Source organism: Poromitra crassiceps (assembly GCF_964638095.1).
Source record: "Poromitra crassiceps genome assembly, chromosome: 8".
NCBI classification, from domain to species: Eukaryota; Metazoa; Chordata; class Actinopteri; order Beryciformes; family Melamphaidae; genus Poromitra; species Poromitra crassiceps.
This window is the reverse complement of record NC_139629.1, coordinates 12,719,972-12,744,877: the sequence shown is the minus strand read 5'-3', so window position 1 is coordinate 12,744,877 and position 24,906 is coordinate 12,719,972.

Genomic DNA, 24,906 nt, shown 5'->3' with positions numbered 1-24,906 from the left:
ATAGTGAGTGTTTTTAATGACACTTGTTTCATTTTGTCAGACAGCGCTCTCACCTCTCAGTGGCTTTCCTTCTCGGTTTGATTGCGCTTCCCCTCCGCAGCTCTGAAATCCACTGTGGTTATGATGAGGACATTCATCACTCTCGCCTCAGTGGCTGCGCTTCAAAGTTCTCCAGGGGCAAAGGCCTCTCTATAGCATCTACGGCCAACTCAAAGTTCTCCAGGGGCAAAGGCCTCTCTATAGCATCTACGGCCAACTCAAAGTTCTCCAGGGGCAAAGGCCTCTCTATAGCATCTACGGCCAACTCAAAGTTCTCCAGGGGCAAAGGCCTCTCTATAGCATCTACGGCCAACTCAAAGTTCTCGAGGGGCAAAGACCTCTCTATAGCATCTACGGCCAACTCAAAGTTCTCCAGGGGCAAAGGCCTCTCTATAGCATCTACGGCCAACTCAAAGTTCTCCAGGGGCAAAGGCCTCTCTATAGCATCTACGGCCAACTCAAAGTTCTCCAGGGGCAAAGGCCTCTCTATAGCATCTACGGCCAACTCAAAGTTCTCGAGGGGCAAAGACCTCTCTATAGCATCTACGGCCAACTCAAAGTTCTCCAGGGGCAAAGGCCTCTCTATAGCATCTACGGCCAACTCAAAGTTCTCCAGGGGCAAAGACCTCTCTATAGCATCTACGGCCAACTCAAAGGACATTTCAGAGGCGTGTTCCCGTTTCTTATGGCCATACCACAATACCATCTATTTTTTAATGAAGATCCACCACTGTCTCCCATTCACAGAAAGAAGATTCACCACTGTCTCCCATAGACTCTTCTCACGGGGGCCATTTTGTGTCAAAAAGGCAGGGTAAACACAGGTGCAAGCAAAACACTAATGAGGGTTTCAAACTTCCATGATTGGAATTTGGAAACCCTCATTAGTGTTTTGCTTGCACCTGTGTTTATTCTGCCTTTTCGACACAAAATGGCCCCCGTGAAAAGGGTATATTGCCAGAAAGGAGATTCACCACTGTCCCCCATTGCCAGAAAGGAAGATAATTTCATCTGAACCACCAAATGTTTCAAATGTAGCTCTGTAAAGAATCAGCTTGAAAAGGGTAAATGTATCAATTTAATGTTATTTATTTCCAAAGGCCTGAGTACATTTTTTGATTATGATCTTTATGTATTAAAGTAAACAATGTTTGTCCCTATTCTGCCTGCCTTTTATTGGGTCGAGCAAGATACACCCATGAATTTTTTTTTGTTTTTTTTTCATCAAATTCTCATTGTACTGTAACAGCCTTTGATGAAAACACACACATACTGTATTAACATTGCACAATCACCTGTCATTCTTTAACATTCCTGAATTGTGCGCACAGTCATATTCCAGGTATTTTCCAACAATGCTGTGCTCCAGAGTCACAGAAGATAAAGAACACAAGAGTGAGACTTTCTGTCGTGAAGCTCACAGCTCTCAAAGGGTTAAACCTTTCAAGCCAAGGTGTTGTTCTGGAACATGCAGCAGCATAGGTGTTGTTCTGGAACATGCAGCATAGGGGTAAGATGAAAGCCAGAGAGGTGAGGAGGACACAGTGGCAAATACTTTGCCCTCTCTTTCCTGTATCACTCTAATCGGGATGTAAACACAGCTGCTGTCAAGGAACTCATGCATGCCCCATAGACAAGCTAGCTGTGCGAAATGACCTTTGACCCAGCAATGGGCCCGCTCCCTGTGAGAAATCCACAGCTCGAGTCGGCCTGAGAAAATGGATTCCCATGGTCGGGTATAGGATGTCATTCCGAGGGGACAGGCTTTGTCTATGAGGCAATGGGTAATGTCTGCTGTGCCTCTTTCTCAAACATAGACAACGTGCCAACACACCCGCGCACAGACACATGCACACAGGCACACTCACACGCACGCAAACACACACACCCTCTAACACACACACACACACACACACACACACACACACACATGCACAAAGAGTGAAATATTCATATTCTTTCAGCCCCTCAGCATGCCACCTAAATCAGACCAAGAGCCATCTGGCCTTGGAGCGTAGCATGCTGCTGAGTGAACAGAGCAAGGCCATTAACAGAGAGAGAGAGGGGAGGGGGGGGGAGAGAGAGTTGGGGATGGAGCAAAAGTAGGGCGATGCAATTTTAAAGATAGCCCTGTACGCTGCTGAGCTTCTTCTTTTATGACGGAGTCTGAGTCTGCCGCGGGTGACTTCCTGGAATCAGGAACCCGGGTAACTTTTCAGCAGCATCTGGGGATGACATCATCATCCCTCAGTGAAAGGGATGATTCACTGGCTCAACACCATGGCCCCCTAGTAGAACCACAACATAAAATATATGTTTTTTTTTTTTTTACTTATTCCTGTGATTTGGCGATGAAGCCGTGCGAGCGATGGAGATAAAGTGAAGAGTAGAAGACAGGAAAAGGCACAAAAGGGGTGGAGGGGGAAATGGAAATAATATAAGGGAAAGGGGAGGTGCAGGAAGGAAGAGAGGAAAGAAGGCTGGCAGGAAGAGGTCTGTGACAGTCCAAAGACACCAGACACCGATCCTACGCTGAAGCAACGGAGCGCGGAGGCCGTTTCATTTCGGCGTCCTTGTTAACAGGGGAGACCGATGACACCAGCCGCAGCGAGTTGCCTCGCCACGCCGAAGCGACGTTGCACATGTGCTGCAGCGATGGTTTAGGCATCTGGTCTATTTTTTCACGCGAGCCTTGAGCAGTACGCGAGCAGCCAGGCATGAAGTCAATGCAAGTTGTGAGCGGGGGCAGGGCAGCGCGGGGCAAAAAAAGAGTGAGGCGTGGAGCAAAACAGAGTGCTTCTGGTGTGAATGGCAAGGCTCCTGCTGGAAGCTTCCGTGAAGCGCTGCTTCTGAGATGCTTCTGAGATGCTTGTGGTATGAACCAAGCGTGAAGAATACAAGAGAGCAGAGCAATGCAGAGAGAGAGAGAAGATGAAAGGGCAAGAGCATGGGCATAGCTATGGGTGGGCCCTGCCTATGCCCATCCAATCACGAGAACCTCTTCTATGTCTTTCAGAACCTGCTAGAGTGAGGATACTGTTATCATATGCAAATATCAAACAAGAAGATCGAATGCATCCATTGGTACCAAGCATGTCATGCTAGCTTTAGGCTAAATTTTGGCAAGGGAAAAACCGGCATGACCATTTTCAAAGGGGTCCCTTGACCTCTTGATTCAAGAATGGGCAAAAATCAACAAACAAAACATTATTTTCACCTACTGTATTAGATTTCCCCCAAAATATTTTATTTTGCAATTTTACATTTTCAAAACACCAACAGATAAAAAAAAACCCTCAGATACAGGAAAAGAAAAGAAATAAAGAAAGAAAAAACAACAACATACATACACTCCAATATTACAAGGTGGTGCTACCAGCTGCATAAAGTGCTTATGTGCTTGTAAGAAATGTATGCATGGGGTCCTACACAAGGGGGTCCATGAGAGACCAGCCAGGTGAATCACCTGTTGCCCCTAACCTCATCATGGTAGGCCAGAAATGGGTCCCAAATAGTTAGAAATTTCTTAAGTGAGTTGGTTCTCAGGAACCAGAGTCTCTCCATCCGTATAACAGAGATCATGTCCGCCAATCACAGCTGAAAAGAGGGTGGAGAGGGGGACTTCCACTCCTGCAGAATTAGCTTCTTGGCAACGATTGTCCCCTGTGTCAGAGATTGTTGCACAGCTACTGTATAGGGAAGTCTAGAGAGGACTCCGAGCAGCCGAAGATGGCAAGTTCTGCCTCTGGCTGAAGGGGTTATTTTGTAGGCCTTAGAGTACCAGTCAAATACTTTGGCCCAGAATCCCTTCAGTGAAGGGCAGAACCAGAAGGCATGAGACAGAGTGCCCTCCGACACCCGACACCTGTCACACAATGGTGAGACAGACGGGTAAATCTTGTGCAACTTATGCTTAGAATAGTGAAGACGGTGAGTGACTTTAAATTGGATCAGCTGGTGTCTCACCTACTGTATTCTATTTGAATATTTCTGTATACTGGGGTCCCTACACTTGGAGTTGCACACACACACACACACACACACACACACACACACACACACACACACACACACACACACACACACACACACACACACACACAGGTTATGACTGGAAAGCTGAGACTTTGAGCCCTTGTATTCATGTGTGATGATGTTTCTTCCCACAGTAGCCATTTCATTTCATTGAGGCCATTTTTTGAAATTTGAGCTCACTGTATAAAACGACCTAATGTGATCTCTAGGATAACCACAGCCTGATGGAAACTGGTGTGATGTGTGCATGAGAATATTTGACAGCTGTGTCGAGCTGTTATGCCATTCTGTTGGGTCTGACAGGCACATGTGTTTGCATCTGAATATACACTCACCCAGCATTATCTATTAAATGAATTGTGTGGCCCATCCACTTTTATGCAATTTCATTTCTGGCTTCGCCACTGAGTGAGAGGTGGTCAGTGGGTTTCCACTGAGTGAGAGGCGGTCAGTGGGTTTCCACTGAGTGAGAGGCGGTCAGTGGGTTTCCACTGAGTGAGAGGCGGTCAGTGGGTTTCCACTGAGTGAGAGGCGGTCAGTGGGTTTCCACTGAGTGAGAGGTGGTCAGTGGGTTTCCACTGAGTGAGAGGCGGTCAGTGGGTTTCCACTGAGTGAGAGGCGGTCAGTGGGCTTCGTCAGTGGGTTTCCACTGAGTGAGAGGCGGTCAGTGGGTTTCCACTGAGTGAGAGGCGGTCAGTGGGTTTCCACTGAGTGAGAGGTGGTCAGTGGGTTTCCACTGAGTGAGAGGCGGTCAGTGGGTTTCCACTGAGTGAGAGGCGGTCAGTGGGTTTCCCCACGAGGCTTCCACCTGTGTCAAGTTGCAGAAACAGAAACGCAGCAAACACCACAACGGGGACTGCCCACTGTTCCGACCTACCCTTAGTTCGACCACTCAATATTCCGACATCCCAGTCTTCCGACCAACCACTTAATAGTCCGACAAATGCATCATTGGGTTAGGGGTTAGGGTTAGGCGTTAGGGTTGCGGCCTGACAGAGAATGGGATGTCGGTTCATGATGCATTTGTCGGACTATTAAGTGGTCGTAATAATAGGATGTCGGAACATTGAGTGGTCGAACTAAGGGGAGGTCGGACCAGCGACATGTTAGCAGCACAACATCCAACACAAATCCAATGCACAATCCTACCTCCAAACATTTGATGTGAAAAAAAGAGAGAATAAGAGAAAGACAGAGAAAACGACAGGAAGGGAAGAAAAACATGAAGAGAGTTGTTCCACCAATTGATTGTCCCTCAAGAAGTTTCATAAATGTTTTCCTTTTGGGATATTGTCTTTTTGGCCCCTGCTGTATTGACTCTGTTGTTTCTTATCGTTTGCAAAGAAAGGATGCTAAGCAAATACCAAGTTTAATCTAAAATCACGTTTGACAGGAAATTAAATAATGTGGCCAATCTATGCCTACCTTCCCAGAAATCTGTGTTTATTTGACGTGAACTTCAGATGACCATGGCCGTGCTGCTAGAATGACCGTTCTTGAGGTAAATAAATAAATTGCCAATTACTTGAACTCAGCAAGGAGCTGAAAATCCCCCGACCCCCCCCCCCCCTCCCACGCCTGGAACACAAAACCGGAGTCATACTTGCCTTCTATCCATTATGGAAGAATAATATGTTACAAAGATCCACATGCACACACAGTCACTATGGTTACTCCAGGAAAAGCAAAGCATTTCGCAAGTAATGGAAGAGAGGGTAATGCATGCAGACCCACATAAGTGCAATCTCTGGTATCAGATACGTGCAAACACGGTGCTGGGTGAGAGGATGTCATCTGGGTGCATTTGCCGCTGTTCTGAGATGAGGGTTGTGTGTGTGTGTGTGTGTGTGTGTGTGTGGGGGGGGGGGGGGTAGAAGCCATCCAAGAATCAACTGTCCAGACTGATACTTTGTGCGCTCTGCTGTCCACCACCACTCCAGACATCACATTTTCCACTTCAAGGCAAGTACAGCACTTATGCAAGGGAGATGTATGGGGGGGGGGGGGGGTGTTAAAGGGAAACAAAATGAAAAGAAGAGGTTGGACTGACTTGCTACATCGAGTTGGAACATCTGAATGTTTCACATGTGGCTACAATGACTTCATTGTCACCGTGGCCACATCTAGGAAAATTAAATCAGTTTTGGTTTTTGAGATATTAAGGCGCCGTATTGATCACCACTCAAGGATTCTTTGAAAACAAATGTGGCTTTTTCCCAAAATGTAAATGTCTTGTTAGCAATGCAAGTGCATCTCAGTGGAGAATGAAACCACTTCCCTCAAAAACGCTGCACTGAAACGTTTGCAGCACACGAGGGGAAAAAAATTCTAACATCCCTAATCTATCGTTGAACCACACGCATTTTACAGAGGTTAATAATTTTTCAGCAGGGGTTTGGCCTTGATATTGGGTTTTATTATTTTTTTTATAGTCCAATGTCACTTTCAAGCTCTGACAAACATTTCATTATTGTTTGTTTAAATGGAAGATGTGAAATTCAAACCAGTGCATGGCTCGAGTCGCCAAGTTCCATGTAGGAGACCGACCCAAGAGAGGGCCCTCTCTTCATTCACCAGCCATCATCCACCTGTCTCCTGTTTACAGGCCTGTAGAGAGCCATGTTGGGCTGTGGCCCGGTACCGCTGAAACAGAACCACGCAAGTTCCAACAGCATCCAAACTGACAGGCTTATTTGGAGCTGAGCACTTTCATGATTTATACGTATTCACTCCCTGAGCATGTCGGCGGACAAAGTGTCCTATCCAGCGAAGGTGAGTGAGAATCAATGTCATTACAGTTTGAGCTGTGCTGTGGCCCCGACCCGGCCCTCATCGTGACAGTTTGAGCTGTGCTGTGGCCCCGACTGGGCTCTGATCCAAATCACTCAAGAAAGTGGCCACACAGAGATAGGATCACTTTGCCAAGAAAGGGCAAAATGGGTGACAAGGAGGGCAAGGCCCACAATAAAACTAATTAGGGAGAAATTCATAGGGGCCCCCATAGTTTGACCCAAGAATGACCCTTCAATTCCTCAGGCCTCTCGCAATATGAACAGTGCTAATTCAGAGCTAAGATTACCCAGTGCCGGCTGGGGAAGATACCCCTATCCCAACACACAATAGACTGTGCTGAAACACAATATAGATCATTTGATTTGAGCAGCTGACAGAAAATAAGGGCGATGTGGGCTTGAATGACTGAGCCTCTCTGGAGCTGAGATTAGGCCTCCATCTCAACATCCCATCTCATGCTTGTAAATGACTTTGGTTCCACATAATGGGCTTTTGTGTTTTGCTCATGGTGTTGGGCAGCAGGGGGGTTTTGTGTTTTGCTCATGGTGTTGAGCAGCAGGGGGGTTTTGTGTTTTGCTCATGGTGTTGGGCAGCAGGGGGGTTTTGTGTTTTGCTCATGGTGTTGGGCAGCAGGGGGGTTTTGTGTTTTGCTCATGGTGTTGGGCAGCAGGGGGGTTTTGTGTTTTGCTCATGGTGTTGGGCAGCAGGGGGGTTTTGTGTTTTGCTCATGGTGTTGGGCAGCAGGGGGGTTTTGTGTTTTGCTCATGGTGTTGGGCAGCAGGGGGGTTTTGTGTTTTGCTCATGGTGTTGAGCAGCAGGGGGGTTTTGTGTTTTGCTCATGGTGTTGAGCAGCAGGGGGGTTTTGTGTTTTGCTCATGGTGTTGGGCAGCAGGGGGGGTTTTGTGTTTTGCTCATGGTGTTGGGCAGCAGGGGGGTTTTGTGTTTTGCTCATGGTGTTGAGCAGCAGGGGGGGTTTTGTGTTTTGCTCATGGTGTTGAGCAGCAGGGGGGTTTTGTGTTTTGCTCATGGTGTTGAGCAGCAGGGGGGTTTTGTGTTTTGCTCATGGTGTTGGGCAGCAGGGGGGGGGGAGTCAATGTTGACATTCAGTCGGCTAAAAGTTGAGGATGGGAGCATGTGTTCCTGAGGGCAGGCAGCATGTGGTCTGCGGTAACGGCGAGGAGGGAGGTTATCTGTTTGTGCCAGCTCTACATTTCTAAACGTAAACTCCGGGCGTCAGGTTACCAGACAAGGTGAGAAGGGTTTTGTAATTCAATGCCCTGGACACACATGCGCGTATTAGAAGCAACCTACACCACTCACTCACTCACTGCCTTTTAACCCTGACTGATTAAGATTGCAATAAACAGGCTCGGTTTGTACCACTTCAATGAGTCAGGTTCATTGTTGTGAAGATTCATGACGCTGGTAATGAAACTGCAATAATGTGGTTTCCAGTAAATGTCTTGAGAAACTAAACATAGTTCGTTTCCACACAGCGAAGCAATAGGTCGTCCTTCTGACTCACCCGTCAGCATCAGTTTATATTTCTGTAGATTTCCTTACTTGGACGAATGCGGGAAATGTGAGCAGGAGAAAAGAAAACTTAAAGACCCCTTAAAGTCATGTTTTAAGATGTATACAAATTAGGCTACTCTACTTTGAATAATAATGTGTGTCTGATGGTTTTTCCCACAAGAAAAGATACATTATCTTAAAATGACATCTACTCCTTCTCCCTTAAAATTAAAGAGTCGATGAATATGCAAATATATTTCATCTAAAGTTTTCCTGATGTTTCCTACTTAGCTCACTGTAAAGTCCATTCTCAGTGCACTGGAGGATTCAAGTTTCCACATCACACTTGTGTAAGTTGAATATTGGACCAGAATTGGCTTCCAAACTATTTGTGATGTCACAAATCATCCTCATAAGAAATTGGATTTTCAATGTAGCCCAGAGATGTGAAAACAGCCTTCTCATGTCAAACTCTGCACAGCATTTAAAGGAAGTAGGTCCGCACACCAGAACTCCGTTCTTTTGACTTTATTTGATAGAAAGGAACAACGTTTCAATCAACCAGTGATTTTCATCAGGTTCATACAATGTGTGTCGCTAGGGGGATATGGGTGGGGGTGGGAAAGGAAGGGGTTGGGGGGGGCGACGGAAAATGGACCGTAGCTAGGGATAGGAAGGTGGTAGAGAGTAGGGATTCGAGGGGTGGGTAGGTGGACTGGCGGTGCCGCGTCTATGTGCCGACAGGCCGCAGTGCCGACAGGCCACAATGCCGATAGCCCACAAGCAGAACCAGCTGAGCGAGGCGGCGTGCAGCGTGTCAGTGTGGACCGGCTGGAGCTAAGCTCTCCCAGTCCCCACACCTAAACCTAACCTCCCCCCACGCCTAAACCTAACCTCCCCCAGACCCTAACCTCTCCCACCCCCCACGCCTAAACCTAACCTCTCCCACCCCCCATGCCTAAACCTAACCTCCCCCAGACCCTAACCCTAAAAACCTAACCTCTCCCACCCCACCCCCCACGCCTAAACCTAAGGTCGGCATTGCGGGTGGTCGGCATAGCGGGTGGACACCGGACTGGCAATAGAGGGGTTGGCATGGGCGGCGCCGTAGCTAGGGATATGAAGGTGGTAGAGAGTCTGGATTCGAGGGGTGGGTAGTGGCTAGTGGGATGGGGGTGGTGGGAGCGGGCATGGTGCCATAAAGCTGAATGGCCACACCACTGCACCGCAGGCTTAGGTTTGTGCTCGTTTCACAGCTCAATCTCATAATGGACATACACACCAGTCATTTTAAAACAATGATAGGTTACCCATGCCAAGATGAAATACTCCTACAGTATAGGTAAAGAAAATTGGTATTTCTCAGTGACAAACTTCACAGTACTCAATTGTGCAGATTGCCTCTTTGACATCTAAATAGGTTGGGATTCCTCCAATGGACAGTCTCAATTTAAATCGGTAGGCCTATACTGTAGGTCATGGTTGTGAAGTCAGAACAAGACAAAGTCTCCAAACATCAAAAATTGTCTGCTTTTCTCAATGTAGATAAACATTACACCACAATCCTCATGTATGTGCCGTTTTGAAGTCTGGATGAGACTATTACTTCTCCAATCTGAACTGGCTTTGGTGGATTTTGGCAGACACCTTCCCTATCATTGGTCCAAATGCGCACACAGCACAGTTCTGACCACTGGAATCTACCAACAATAACCCTCCACGAGGTTCAAGACTTCACAACTGCTTTCACTCTCTTCTCACAAGTTTTCAGCTATGATTTCAGGCTACTGACCACAGAGTTTCCTCTGATCCAGTGCTTAGAAGTGGAAACCTGATTGTGCTAAGACGCGTGCCAGCTCTAGTGGTGTGGCACTGATTTAGCGTCAAACTGAACTTTCGGGCTTAGTACTGCATTCAATTGCTCAGTTAAGTGAGGTAAAAGGATAATTCCGGTTATTTCAATCTGGGTCTTATTTTCCTAGTTTCTGCCATCCTGATGATTGATTGTGTTCAAAATTTCGTCACTTACTTCCCAGCAGTCAGAGCTTGACGTAGCTTCAGTTCGCCAGTAGCGCTCCTGTCCAATACACACTCAAGGGCCAAAGCAAGCTCCAACCGTTGAACCTAAAAAGTTATTAAAACATGTATTTTCAGTGTAGTTCCACTCTGCAGACAGTTCCACATGTCACAGCTGTGACTGAGCAAATTATGCTATAACAATATTTCTGTTATAATAGTCTTTTGATACTTTAGTGTTGCACACACACTTCCTTGTTTACTTTGCTGGTTTTCTTTTGTGATCAGACCATAATATGTGATCCTAATCCTCTTCCGTATGAATGGCCACATACCAAATCATGTATTGGTAAGAATGTTTTTTTCTTCAATATTTTATTTTTCAATTTTCAGAACACAAACCAAACCAAACCAACAAACTCAGACACGGGAAAAGAAAATAAGGAAAAAGCATACATAGGTTATCGCCATTTCAATACTACAGCGTGGTGCTACCAGCCACATAAGGTGTTTACCTGCTTGGAATAAATATTGTGCATGAGATCCCACGCAAGAGGTCCATGAGAAACCTGCCAGGCAAGTCATCTGTCACCCCTAACCACGTCAAGGTAGGCCAGAAACGGTTCAGAGATAGTAAAAAAAAAAATCGTTACTTTTAAGTGAGTTGGTTCTCAGGAACCTGAGTCTCTCCATCGGTATGACAGAGATCATGTCCGCCAACCACAGCTGAAAAGAAGGTGGCGAGGGGGACTTCCATTCCTGCAGAATGAGTTTCTTGTTGACAGTTGTCCCCTGTGTCAGAGACTGTTGCACAGCTGTAGGGAAGTTCAGAGAGGACTCCGAGCAGCCGAAGATAGCGAGTTCTGCCTCCAGCTGAAAGGTTATCTTGTAGGCCTTAAAGGCTTTTCACACTGCATGCTCTTAGCCCTGGGCTAAGAATAGGGCCAAGTGAGCCTTGAACTTAGCCCCTTTTCACACACTCAATTGTTAACCAGGGATAACCTAAACCCAGGGCTATGCGATTCACAATGCAGTTAGCCCAGGGTTAATAGAGCCCAGGGCTATTGCCAGTGCTGCCAGTCTCTAGCCCCGTTTCACATTGGCAACTTTTAACCCCGTGTTTAGATGGAAAGCCGGGGTTAACCCTGAAAAGTCTGGGCTAACCCTGCACCAGAACAGGGCCAGCTAGCCCGGGCTGAAGTCGGGAGTGGGCCAGGATGTGTCAATGTTTTCTTAGCCTGGGGCAAACAGCTCCCTTAGCCCCAGGCTAAGAGACTCACTTAACTCCGGCTAAGTGTAGTGTGAAAAGCCCTTTAGAGTACCCATCAAATATTTTGGCCCAGAATCCCGTCAGTGAAGGGCAGAAGGCATGAGACAGAGTGCCCTCTGACAGCTGACATTCGTAAGCCTGGTTGATTGTATTATATTAGTGTGGATATATATTAGACTGCTGATATTGATGGATGTGCTGCTATGTTTACTGCTTGTTATGTGTTGACACATTTCCCTTTTTCCAGTTGGCATTCAATATTTACAGTATCTAATATGACATGAACACAGTATCAGAGTACTTGTGTGATCTTCTCACAACATATCTAATATCTAACACCATGATATAAGTTTCAGCCAGTGGATAATTGAAAAATCTGATGTAGACATGTCCCATTGCAGTGCAAGTGTCACCTTTTGGATTCAGCTGTTGCTTGCTTTGCCCTTTGGGGAGCAGTGCTACTGGTGAACTGAAGTTAGCTCTACCGTGAAGTGAAAGACAGAAACTCTAAAACAATCAATTGTCATGATGGCAAAAACATAAGGCACAAGTTGAGCTAAAACTATCCCCTTAAGTGCAAGTTAGTACCCTTTTGGGTAACTTTATTTGGATAGTCATCTACAGCATCAATGAATGAATGAATCGGATGGACAAACCCTATCTGTATTTGTCACAGACACACATCAATGCATGCACACATGTGCACGGTGGCTAGTACACACACACACACACACACACACACACACACACACACACACGCACGCACGCACGCACGCACGCACGCTACAGAGGCGCCATGAAATGTGTTTTTCACGTTTGACCCCTGCTGGCTCATCCTCCTCCATGGTCCGGCCAGGAGCAGTGGGCAGCTGCAGTGAAGCTCACGGGGACCAACTTCTTCCAACTGCCACTGGTCAGATGACAATCTTCTGCATGTTTTTACTGGGGGCTTATACACGGAGGAAACCCCAGGGGAGCACGGGGAGAACATACAAACTCAACACAGAAAGGCCCTTTCTCACGAGATAACCTACCTGGGCACCAGGCACCGAAGGCATGGGGAGACATACCCCACAGCGTCCCAGGCGGGAAATCGAAGCCAGGACCTTCTTGCTGTGAGGTGAGAGCGCAAGGTGAGGGCGCTACCACTGTGCCACCATTCCCTAAATAGCGGCCTGCAGGAGAGCCAAATGTCTGGCCAGCGCAGCACACGCATTTCCAAAATGTATCTCTTGTTAAAAAAATACTGTTTAACACTGAGCAAGGACCCCCACTGTGAGGATTAGAGGGGTGTGGCAGGAGGAGCTTGGTGGTGATCTATCTGAAATTATATGGGACAGGACTTTGTCTATGGTCCAACTCTGCTCAATTAACAGCAGACACCAGCTGATCCAATTTAAGGTCGCACACCATCTTCATTATTCCAAGGATGCACAAGATTGATCATTCTGTCTCACCACTATGTGATAGGTGTTGGGTCTCAGAGGACACACTGTCTCATGCTTTTTGGTTCTGCCCTTCACTGTCCGGATTCTGGGCCAAAATATTTGACTTGTACTCTAAGGCCTACAAAATAACCCTCCAGACGGAGGTGGAACTCGCCATCTTTGGCTGCTCGGAACAGGGCCGCTGGAAGTCATTTTAAGCAGGGGTTGCTGGGAGGAAGGGACTCTCGGTGGGCCCCGAAAGGGCCCCGCCGGAAAAAATTTGGCCGTTTTTTTTTTTTACATTTTTTTGCCATATTTAGAGGAATATCTCATTTTAAATTAACATTAAGATACTGTTGTGATGTAATTATTCAGTATTTTCTCCTTTTCTCACTCATTCAGAGCAAAGAGGGAGATATATAGCATGATGATAATGCTCTATATCTCCCTATTTGCTCTGAATACACCAGTTAACATGACACAGACTTAACATGATAGAAATATTATCAGCAAACTTAATGACTAGACTAATTATTCTGATCTGAATGGCATATATCAATAAACATTGATTCCTCTCTTTGCTGTATAGTGGGAGGTGCATTTTTGAGTAGGCTATTAAAATAGCATGTCAAGTTCACATTTCTTTATTGCCAGATTAAACAATTCGTATTGGTTGTTGGTTGGTTCAACACAACATGTGCGTGCATGCGTGCTTCTTCTTCTTCTCTAGCCTACAAGCATGTAACTTCCTTGATTGTTATTGTTGATAATTCTATTTAAATAGGCTACATTTTCATTTCCCGAAACATTCTTAACACATTCACTGCCAGCCGTTTTTTCAATACTGTAGTTAGCTTCTGCCAAGGTTTTTTTTTGAGGATTCTGGCTCATCTTTCAAGAGCCGAGGATTCTTTTCTGTTAGGATTTTGTGAACACAAAATATCTCAAAAGAACTAATAGAATGTGTGCTTTCTCTGTCTAAAAGAGTTAGTTTGTAGAGTTAGTAGTTATGTAAGCATTAGCAGTTGAATACAGCATGGTTTCAGCGTCTGAAAATTTAAGCTGAGATAAACGGCTTTTTGTGAAATTCGATAGAACAGTCACTTTAACCATTCATTTTTGGCATCAGTAAGACGTCAGACATCTAAACAATAGTTTTGAACAGTAATTTCCTCCATAACAGCAGGAAACCCCCCTCTCCTTCAAACTCCTCCCTCCGTGTGTGTTCTTCTTGGCTGCAGCGGGCGTGTCACAAGCTCGTTTCTGCTGCTGCTGCTGCTGCCCCTGTCTGCTGGCGGCCGCTGGGCGAGTCTGGATGGGGCTCGCTCGTTTCTTGGGGTTTCGGTTGAGAGCTTTGATGAATCTTTTGCGATTCTGGGCTTTATGCTGCGTGTTTCAAAGTGTGTTCCACCCAGTCTATTTTTGGAACCCCCCACCGTTGTGCGCCACCAGTTGTGCTCCAGCGCGAAAGCGTTTTCGCCTACAGTATGAGAATGGCTTCCTCAAGCTTTTCCCTGCAGTTGTGGCTCGGATTTCAATAGTCTGGAGAGCACTGTCGCCACTTAGTGGGTCGGTGGAATGGGTTGTACACGTTCGGTGGCTCCAATATTTATATAGGAGATGTAAAAGGGTTAGATCCACGTCCCACCGTCAAAAACATTTTTTTTTTTTTAAGACGAGATATCTCGTCAACGGCAGTCAACCGTTGGATTTTTTAAGACGAGATATCTCGTCAGAGCGACAGTGCTCTCCAGACGAGAGAAAGCCAACCAAAAACAGCAGCGTGAGGAAGCCATTCTCATGAAAATGGATTGGCGAAAACGCTTTCGCTTTCGCGCTGGGAGCTGGCGGTGGGGGATTGCAAATTTGCATAATAGATTATGGGTGCAACACACTTTGAAACACCAGCAGAAAGCCCAGAATCGCACGCAGCTTCATTCCAGCTGAGCTCACAACCGAAAACGGAGAAACGAACGAGCCCCATCCAGACTCGCCCAAAGAGCGGCCGCCAGCAGCCAGGCAGCACAGACAGCAGAAACTCGCTTGTGACACACCCGCTGCCTGCAGAGCCACGGAGGGAGGAGGAGAACACACACGGAGGGAGGAGTTTGAAGGAGAGGGGGGGGGGGGTGGTGTTATGGAGGAAATTACTGTTCAGAACTATTGTTTAGATGTCTGATGTGTTACTGATGCCAAAAATAAATGGTTAAAGTGACTGTTCTATCGAATTTCACAAAAAGGCATTTATCTCAACTTTCCTTTTCAGACGCTGAAACCATGCTGTATTCAACTGCTAAGGCCTACATAACTACTAACTCTACAAACTAACTCTTTTAGACAGAGAAAGCACACATTCTATTAGTTCTTTTGAGATATTTTGTGTTCACAAATTCCTAGCAGAAAAGAATCCTCGGCTCTTGAAAGATGAGTCAGAATCCTCAAAAAAAACCTTGGCAGAAGCTACCTACAGTAAAAAAAAAAACTGTTGGCAGTGAATGTGTTAAACAAGAAAGGAACATAGTGCACTGCAAAATATTTTTAATTACATTTGTAAAAAAAAAAAAAAAAATTGGGAAAAAATCTAGGGGGTGCTGCAGCACCTGCAGCACCCCTACTTCCCGCGGCGCTGGCTCGGAATCCTGTCTGCTCCTCCCTATGGCTGTGCAGCAGGGCACGATTGTCACCAAGAAACTCATTCTGATGGAATGGAAGTCCCTCTCCCCACCCTCTTTTCAGCTGTGGTTGATGGACATGGTGGTATGGATGGAGAGATTCAGGTTCCTGAGGACTAACTCACATTTAAGAGATTTTCGGCTATTTGGGACCCGTTTCTGGCCTACTTTGACGAGGCTAGGGAACATGCCCCCCCCCCCCCCACACACACACACTTTTTCAGAAGGCAGTATTGGACCCATGCACTTTTTTCAACTCCTCGGCCGACTTGCCTTTCAGAGGGTGTAGTGGGCCCATTTTAAAGCTATAGTGAATACCGTAAAACTTCTAATAGGGGCCTTCTCCCCAATTGCTGCCGAGTCTCCAATAACCGCAGGTGGTCAGACTCAATTTTGCATATAAGCGCCGGTCTTCCCTTAGCAGCCGGGAGCGGTTATTAGAATAAATATGTTTTTTCTCCCCTATTAGGCCTACGGTATGTTTTTGTGTTGACTGAATTCAGTCACTTACGGTAATGACTTGTGTTTTGGAGGAAGTCAGGCGGAAGTCAGTCATGCTCTTTCTCCCCCTGTCAGACAGTTTTATATTTTATTCTGACATGTATTGGAAACTTATCTTGGCGTCTACGTATTTGGTAAGTCTGCTTGTTTGTCTAGTAGTGCTGCAGTGCTGTTTCGTTAACGTTAGTTTGGTAGCAAATGTTAGCGTGCGTTCTACAATGATGTTGCTATGACTTTCCAATGAAACACTAGTCTCGCTGGTCAGCGTCCCCTCCCTACTCACGGAAGGGAGAGGAGGCTGGCCATGGGCTGGCCAGCGAGAGTAATGAAACACAAACAACTGAATGTGTGAGCGGTAGGCTAATGTTACTTGTTTAAAATATGGTATGGCTGTTTGGCAGAGGGATTAAGAGGAGAGCAATGAACTGATACTGTAACGTACTGGTAGTTGGATGATGATGATGGTGATGAAGGCAATACTAGGCAGTACAATACTAGGCATGTTCAAAAATCAAAACTGCCTTTACCTACCCTTTTGTGTGTACTAAGTTCTATCTCACTGGTTTAAATAAGCAATTTGATACTTTCCGTTTTTGCTGACCAGAAATTCTGTGCAAAAAATAATAATCGCCTGGGTCGATTTCATGCAATAAAGAAATAACCGCCTGACTCCAATTGCCGCCTGGTCTCCTTTAACCGCCTGGGGTCAGACTCAGTTTAGCATAATAAACACCCGGGCCCTTATTTGAAGTTTTACGGTATACTGATATCATTGGTACCAAGCATGTCATGCTAACTTGTCAGGAAGGGGCTAAATAAAGCTAAAGATTTTGGGTAAATCTTGGCACCTGATCTACTATGAATCACCTCATTCAATGGATTTTTAAAGGGGTCCCCTGACCTCTCACCTCAATATATCCGAGTAAGAATGGGTGCTATGGGTACCCCCAAGGCTCCCCTTTACAGACATCCATACTTAATGTGAATCCCATGGAGTTTTTGGCCAAAAGCATGCACACATACAGTACATGTGTTATTGTTGCCTATTCTATTTGAATAATTATTTCTGCATACTGGGGTCCCTAAACAGGCTTAGAATTGCATAAATTGGGTATAACTAGAAAGCTGAGAAAGCTGCTACTACTACCACCACCACCACCACAACCACTACTACTAACTACTACTAATAACAACAACAATAACAGTAGTAATAGCAATAGCAGCCACAACATCTGGACATAAAACATTTATCAATGGATGTTTGACTGTAGATGTTTAACAGATTCTGTTTGCTTCCCGTTCCACACAGCTGATTCTCATCACCTGCAACTACTCAATTATTCTGAGAATATGTCGGTATGTTCATGAATTGCCACATATACTCTGTCGATAATCTGTTAAACATCTACAGAGTTGAGTGCCAACTAATTAGCCGTTGAAATGTTACAAATACTCTGTAGACTCTCTGTAGGCGGACTATACAAATAAAGTGTTAGCATTTTGCTTGTGTCATTGGAGACATGGAGGTCAGTTGTGTTTCCTACTTTGATATAATCCTCCAGGGTAAATTGTAGGATGTAATTGAAGGCCAAGTCATGTCCACAACCTCTTTGAAAGAGCCCAGTGTTCTTGATGAAGGGCAAACATACTGCCACAGACAGGATAAGATGGCAGCACACAGAGCACACTGGAGTCATCGGGGCTGATCTGGGCCAGACTAGCCCAGCTCTAATGTTTCACTGTATATCCTCAGGCAAGTACCTGTAGATGTGCCAGCTCATTTGGGTCAGTGGATGAATTATATTTCATGGTGCCAGTGCCCCAAACCATTCATTTCTCCAGTGTTCAGGCATTGAAGTACATGCTACGCACTATAGCGCCGCCTTCATTTCTGATTTATTGAACCATTTCTCCGTTACATTCGCAGTATTACAGAAGAAATGTAAGAATAATGAAAGGTTATGCTGTTTACAAAACATGATTGATTACTGTAGCTTACAGTCACTCCATTTAGATTTAGATTGAGATTAGCCTTTATTGCCTTCCTTAGGAGACATTTGTCGTGGGCATTGGAGAGAACATGCAGGAGGTGGCGTCGTAGCACACAACACACACAATATGCATCCCCGTCTTGCAAGTGAGACGGGGATGTTTTAACCCTAACCTATAACCCAAACCATAAGCTTTAACCAAGTTGCTTTAGTTGCCTAAACCCAACCAAGTTGCTTTAATTGCCTAGAACTTAACCAAGTTGTGGGGTCTCTCGGGCCGAGGTTCAAGCATGAAGACCCAGTTATGTCACCAGATATATCAGCCCATCCTCAATAACCAATCAGCCCATGACATCTGTTAAATATGATGTCTGCTATGACGTTGTGTGACCAGATATATCACCCCATCCTCAATAGCCAATCAGCCCATGTCATCTGTCAAATAACGTCTATTATGACGTTGTCCATCTCCGTCTGCTGAGCCAATCACCGAAGAGGACCGGTGCAGTATATATAGCCGAGGTTACCACGTCATCATCCTTTTCCGGATTGACCACCTCAGCGACTAGGGGGGGCTAGGGGGAATACTGAAATAGTAGTTACCTAAACCCAACCGAGTTGTTTTAGCTGCCTAAACCCAACCAAGTTGTTTTAGGGTGCTTTAAATAAAGCTATATATTTTGTTTTGTTTTTACTATTAGAAAAAAATAAACAATGGTACAAAGTAAAGGGTTCCTACTAAGTAAGTATCCCCTTCTGTAATCCTATGTCTACCCTGTCCTCCTTGTGCCGTGTCTTTGCAGTGATGTTGCCAGCTGACCTCCAGAAAACTGCACGCTCATGGCGGGCTGACATGGTTCTGACCTCATGGTGGGAAAAGACATAGATGAGCAAAGAAGGAAAAGGAAACAGAGCCGCCGCCCACTCCCAGGCTTCCACAGACCTCCAGGGCCAGTGAGTGATGTCATTCTATTGTCAACTGTCCAGCACAGTCATTCACTCACTTTGATTCTGTCTCGCAGTTCTGCTGTTTGGGTTAAAGGTCAAGCTAAGATCCTTGTTGGTAGTTCAGGTATTCTCTCATTCTGTGGAAAACACAAAGCTTTGATGTCATTTCAAGCCTTTAATTAGAGGCTCAAAGGATTGATCTCTCAGCATCAAAGAGTGTTTGACCTGAAGCCCTTCACTCTGGTCAGATGTGAACAAATTCCTATAAACCAAACAAGGAACCAGATTCTGTGCAATATAGTGTGATTCATTCAAATAATCAAATGTAACAAGATGTAAAATTACATTGTTGCTGAAAGGATAAGTTTTACTGAATGTTTTATAGTTAGTATAATTTGGAGTAAATCCCTGACTCAACTATTAAATTGTGTTGCATACTGTAGGCTATATTCTGCAAAATCCCATTCTGTCCAATAAATAAAAAGTCAATCTCAGTTTATTTTCTATTAACTCATTGAGTGCCAATGACGTCGATCGACGTCAAAGTAAATAGTGACGTAGAGTGCCAATGACGTCGATCGACGTCAAATGCGTTTTTTGATGGTGGGACGTGGATCAAAGCCTCCTGCATCTCCTGTACAAATATTGTAGCTATTGAAGGTGTATAACCTATTTTACGGACTCATTAGGTGGCGACAGTGCTCTCCAGATTAGAGACAGGTCAGGAAAACAGCAGGAAAAAGCCCTGTGATGAAAGAGAAACCGCTCATGCTGCAGCCAGAGCCATATAGATTGCTCTGGCTGCAGCTGACGTTGGCTGCGAACAGCAGTCAATCCGCTCCCACAACTGAGTCCCTCTGCCTCTGTCTGTCTGTCTGCATAGTTTCTCCACACGATTAGCCGCCAGAAAAGCAGCACCCGACACTGAAAAGCCAAACCATTCTCAGCAGTCCGGTTTGGCTTTTCCGTGTCGCGCTGGAAGCCGGCGCACAAAAACGGAGCACTCCGAAAATAGACCTGGGTGCGTGAGGCTGTGTGTTAGTGTGGGGAGGAGTTTGCAGCTGAGGGGGGGAGAGGGGGGTGGGGCACGCAGGGCACCACACAACTACACCACGTCACTACATCAGAAAATATTAGCTAGAGTCAGTGAATGTGCTTGAAATGCTTCATTTCACAAAAGGCTGAATAACTCAGCTTCTAATTTGAAACGCCTGAAAACGCTGAAAACAACCTATCTTCTCCGGCTCATAACTAAAGAACGGAAAATGGTATCAATAAACCTTTTTTTGCTGATGATACAATAGAGTCTCCTTGTTCTTTGTGCGTGTTCGGTGTTTACATAGTAATATCACACAATATTCTGTGGGCCTCACTGAAAACGCTCTGAAACTCTGGCACTGGGAGCGTCCGTTCTCCAAAAGTGGCTGGCACTCAATGAGTTAAGTAAAAGATACAGATGGTCACGCCAAAGGGAAATATGGGTAGATATGTGTTAATATTTTTAACAGCCAATGTTGCATCATCATAATTCAAAAAGTTTTAGATTAGATCAATCAACTGAATTTGATAATGCTGTTCAAAAGGGTCACGTATGTTTACTGAAAACAGCCGATATGACACACATGATCAGTCAGGTGAGTCCTGTCAGGCGACAGGTTTCAAGGTGTGTCTCTGTACTTGTTTCATGTCTGAGGAAGAGCTTTGCCCCAAACGTCACATGACTTTGTGGTGATACCAATAAATGGTGGGAGCAGCAGTTACCAGTGTGCAGACTCTATTTTGTTATTTTCAGTTGCACTTCGGTCCTGCACCGCTTTTATTTTTGATCCTTCTATTATTGTCCAAGAGACATATCTACTGTATTTTTGTCCAAATATTAATGAATTCATATTCATTAATAGCGCTAATATTATTAATTTATGCAATACGAGATGGCCATCAGTTTTTGGTTGTACATTTTCTGCAAGGGAATTGTAAATCTTAGTTGGAAAAGGTACATAACGCCAGACTAGTAGTCAAAGTGCATTAATGTTACAGTTTAAAAAAATTACACTTGTATGCTTTGGAGCCTGAAACAAAGAAGCCGTCACTTTGCATTGCACTCAGGGTGCAAACCTTGAGAAGCTTTCTGCAAACATGACAAACTGGCAGCGTGATGTCCACTGTTGTGGAGAAAACATTTGCTGCCTGGCGGGTTCCCCTCCAAAATACACTTGACTCACCTCCAGGAGATGGTGGGATACTCGTCCCTGTGGACCTTTGATGCAAATTGATCTTGGCAACGTCTTTAAGAGACTCGCTACGGGATCGCAACTCTAGAGGCGTGTCATTTTCACACATGCTCCGTGACTGTCTGTGTGACAGACACACACACACACACACACACACACACACACACACACACACTCTCCCTCTCTCTCTCTCTCTTGTCTGTCCACTGAACATTGAAATAGGCCTGGGAAAGTGAGAGGCGTGAGGTGTCTGCCGTGAATCTGGCTGCTCCTCAACAGCAGTGTGAGACTACATTGAAAGGCATTTGCCATCAATTATCAACCAAGCATTTGACTAATTTATTATAACATTCATGCTTGCTGAGTACGCATGCTCTTTACAGCCCCTGCTTCATATTAATACGGTGATAAACATTCACACATGGGTCCACAATCTTCTACTGTCGACCACGGCGCAGCGCCGCTTAAGTCATTGAGTAACTGCAGGTCCAATTCCAGTCCAAGTTCAAGTCACGACCGGGTTCAAGGGGGTCAAGACCAACTCGCTACTAAAACCAGAGGGAATGGAGTTCCATTCATATATATATATATATACAGTATATATGAAAGGGAGCTAGGGCTCCGTTTGTTTGTTTGTCTGTCCCACTGATGACATCATCAGTGATGTTAGAGGCATTGTGACATCACACACACACACACACACACACACACACACACACACACACACACACACACACACACACAAAGTCCTCAGTGATGTCATAAATTGTGACATCATCATTATGATGTCATAAGAGGTTGTGATGTCATCAGTGATGTCATAAAAGCAGTAGTGACATCATAAGTGATGTCATAAGAGCAAAACAAGTCCCAGGGGCAGACACTGGAAGAAGTGGGAGTCTGGCTTCAGACCCATGTCTTCAGCCATGGACAGCTGTATGTTGCCAACTCCAGGACAGGTGATGCGTATGTGAGCTGCAGGGGCGAGCTGCAGGACAGGCGAGTTGGAATCGACTAGTATATATATAATCCCGTAAATTGTTTGTAGAGCTGGGGAGAACATAAACAAAGTTGGCTAACATTCGATTATGCCCGCATATCAATGGAGAAATGTCATAAATCATACAAACCAAATGTCTTACTCTTAATGAATGGTTTGTGGTTATTTAAACATGATAAATGAGGGCCAATACAGTTTTCATTCTGTGAAACACACACGCTAAGCAAATCTTCTGACGCGTTTCTTCACTTCATGTGTCACTGTTGGTTTTATGAGTTAGAAGGTCAGACACTGATTTGTTACTGTTTTTGGGAGAGAATTTGATATCAGTGGGAGTTCCCGTTTTGCCAAGAGCAGAGTGGTTTCACAGCTTTAGATTGGGCCTATTTGTGGTGTCAGCTTTGACAAATTACCCTCCAAATTTTTCCAATGTCCATCAAATATCACCCCACTGGCATCTGGCATGTCCGGAATCCCTGACTAGGCGCGCCCCTCACTATGTTCCCCACCCTGTCACCATATCACACTAATTAAGTCTGCACTCACTAAAAGAAATGAATGGATTAAGTTTAGGGGGAGCGGTAACGTATACTGCATTATGCGCTTAGAATTACCTCTTGAGCTCAGAGGGGAGGTAGCAGCTTCACAAAATCCACCCAGAAAGTTCAAAGCTGAAGCACCCCCCCCCCCCCCCCACACACACACACACACACACAGTTCTCCACTTCCCTCCAAAAAGTGAGGTCTCCTCCAGCTGTGCTGAGGGCTGGGTGTTAAAGACAAAAGAGCACTCCCTTCAAACTCCTGTGGGGGAAACGGCGGATGACTTGGCTCGCTGTGTAACCCATAACACGCCCTGCTGACAGGCCAGTCAGGTCCAGCTCCCCGGCTACACATCAGACACATGCTCCAAGCACAAATGTGTGGTGTGTGTGTGTGTGTGTGTGTGTGTGTGTACTGAACTACTGCTCATGCACGTGTCCATGTGTGTTTGGATGATTGTGTGTGTGACCTGTGTTTGCTTCCATCTATCAGCACAGCAATTGAGGCTAAACACAAGCGTTATGATTCATATGTGAGAATATGGTTTTTGAGCACATAGCAGGGAAGAGGCTGCTCTGCCTTCCAGTGAGCACATAGCAGTGAAGAGGCTGCTCTGCCTTCCAGTGAGCACATAGCAGTGAAGAGGCTGCTCTGCCTTCCAGTGAGCACATAGCAGTGAAGAGGCTGCTCTGCCTTCCAGTGAGCACATAGCAGTGAAGAGGCTGCTCTGCCTTCCAGTGAGCACATAGTGGTGAAGAGGCTGCTCTGTCTTCCAGTGAGCACATAGCAGTGAAGAGGCTGCTCTGCCTTCCAGTGAGCACATAGCAGGGAAGAGGCTGCTCTGCCTTCCAGTGAGCACATAGCAGTGAAGAGGCTGCTCTGCCTTCCAGTGAGCACATAGCAGTGAAGAGGCTGTTCTGCCTTCCAGTGAGCACATAGCAGTGAAGAGGCTGCTCTGCCTTCCAGTGAGCACATAGCAGTGAAGAGGCTGCTCTGCCTTCCAGTGAGCACATAGCGGTGAAGAGGCTGCTCTGTCTTCCAGTGAGCACATAGCAGTGAAGAGGCTGCTCTGCCTTCCAGTGAGCACATAGCAGTGAAGAGGCTGCTCTGTCTTCCAGTGAGCACATAGCAGTGAAGAGGCTGCTCTGCCTTCCAGTGAGCACATAGCAGTGAAGAGGCTGCTCTGTCTTCCAGTGAGCACATAGCAGTGAAGAGGCTGCTCTGCCTTCCAGGGAGCACATAGCAGTGAAAGGGCTGCTCTGCCTTCCAGTGAGCACATAGCGGTGAAGAGGCTGCTCTGTCTTCCAGTGAGCACATAGCAGTGAAGAGGCTGCTCTGCCTTCCAGTGAGCACATAGCAGTGAAGAGGCTGCTCTGTCTTCCAGTGAGCACATAGCAGTGAAGAGGCTGCTCTGCCTTCCAGTGAGCACATAGCAGTGAAGAGGCTGCTCTGCCTTCCAGTGAGCACATAGCAGTGAAGAGGCTGCTCTGTCTTCCAGTGAGCACATAGCAGTGAAGAGACTGCTCTGCCTTCCAGTGAGCACATAGCGGTGAAGAGGCTGCTCTGCCTTCCAGTGAGCACATAGCGGTGAAGAGGCTGCTCTGCCTTCCAGTGAGCACATAGTGGTGAAGAGGCTGCTCTGCCTTCCAGTGAGCACATAGTGGTGAAGAGGCTGCTCTGCCTTCCAGTGAGCACATAGCAGTGAAGAGACTGCTCTGTCTTCCAGTGAGCACATAGCGGTGAAGAGGCTGCTCTGCCTTCCAGTGAGCACATAGTGGTGAAGAGGCTGCTCTGCCTTCCAGTGAGCACATAGTGGTGAAGAGGCTGCTCTGCCTTCCAGTGAGCACATAGCAGTGAAGAGACTGCTCTGCCTTCCAGTGAGCACATAGTGGTGAAGAGGCTGCTCTGCCTTCCAGTGAGCACAT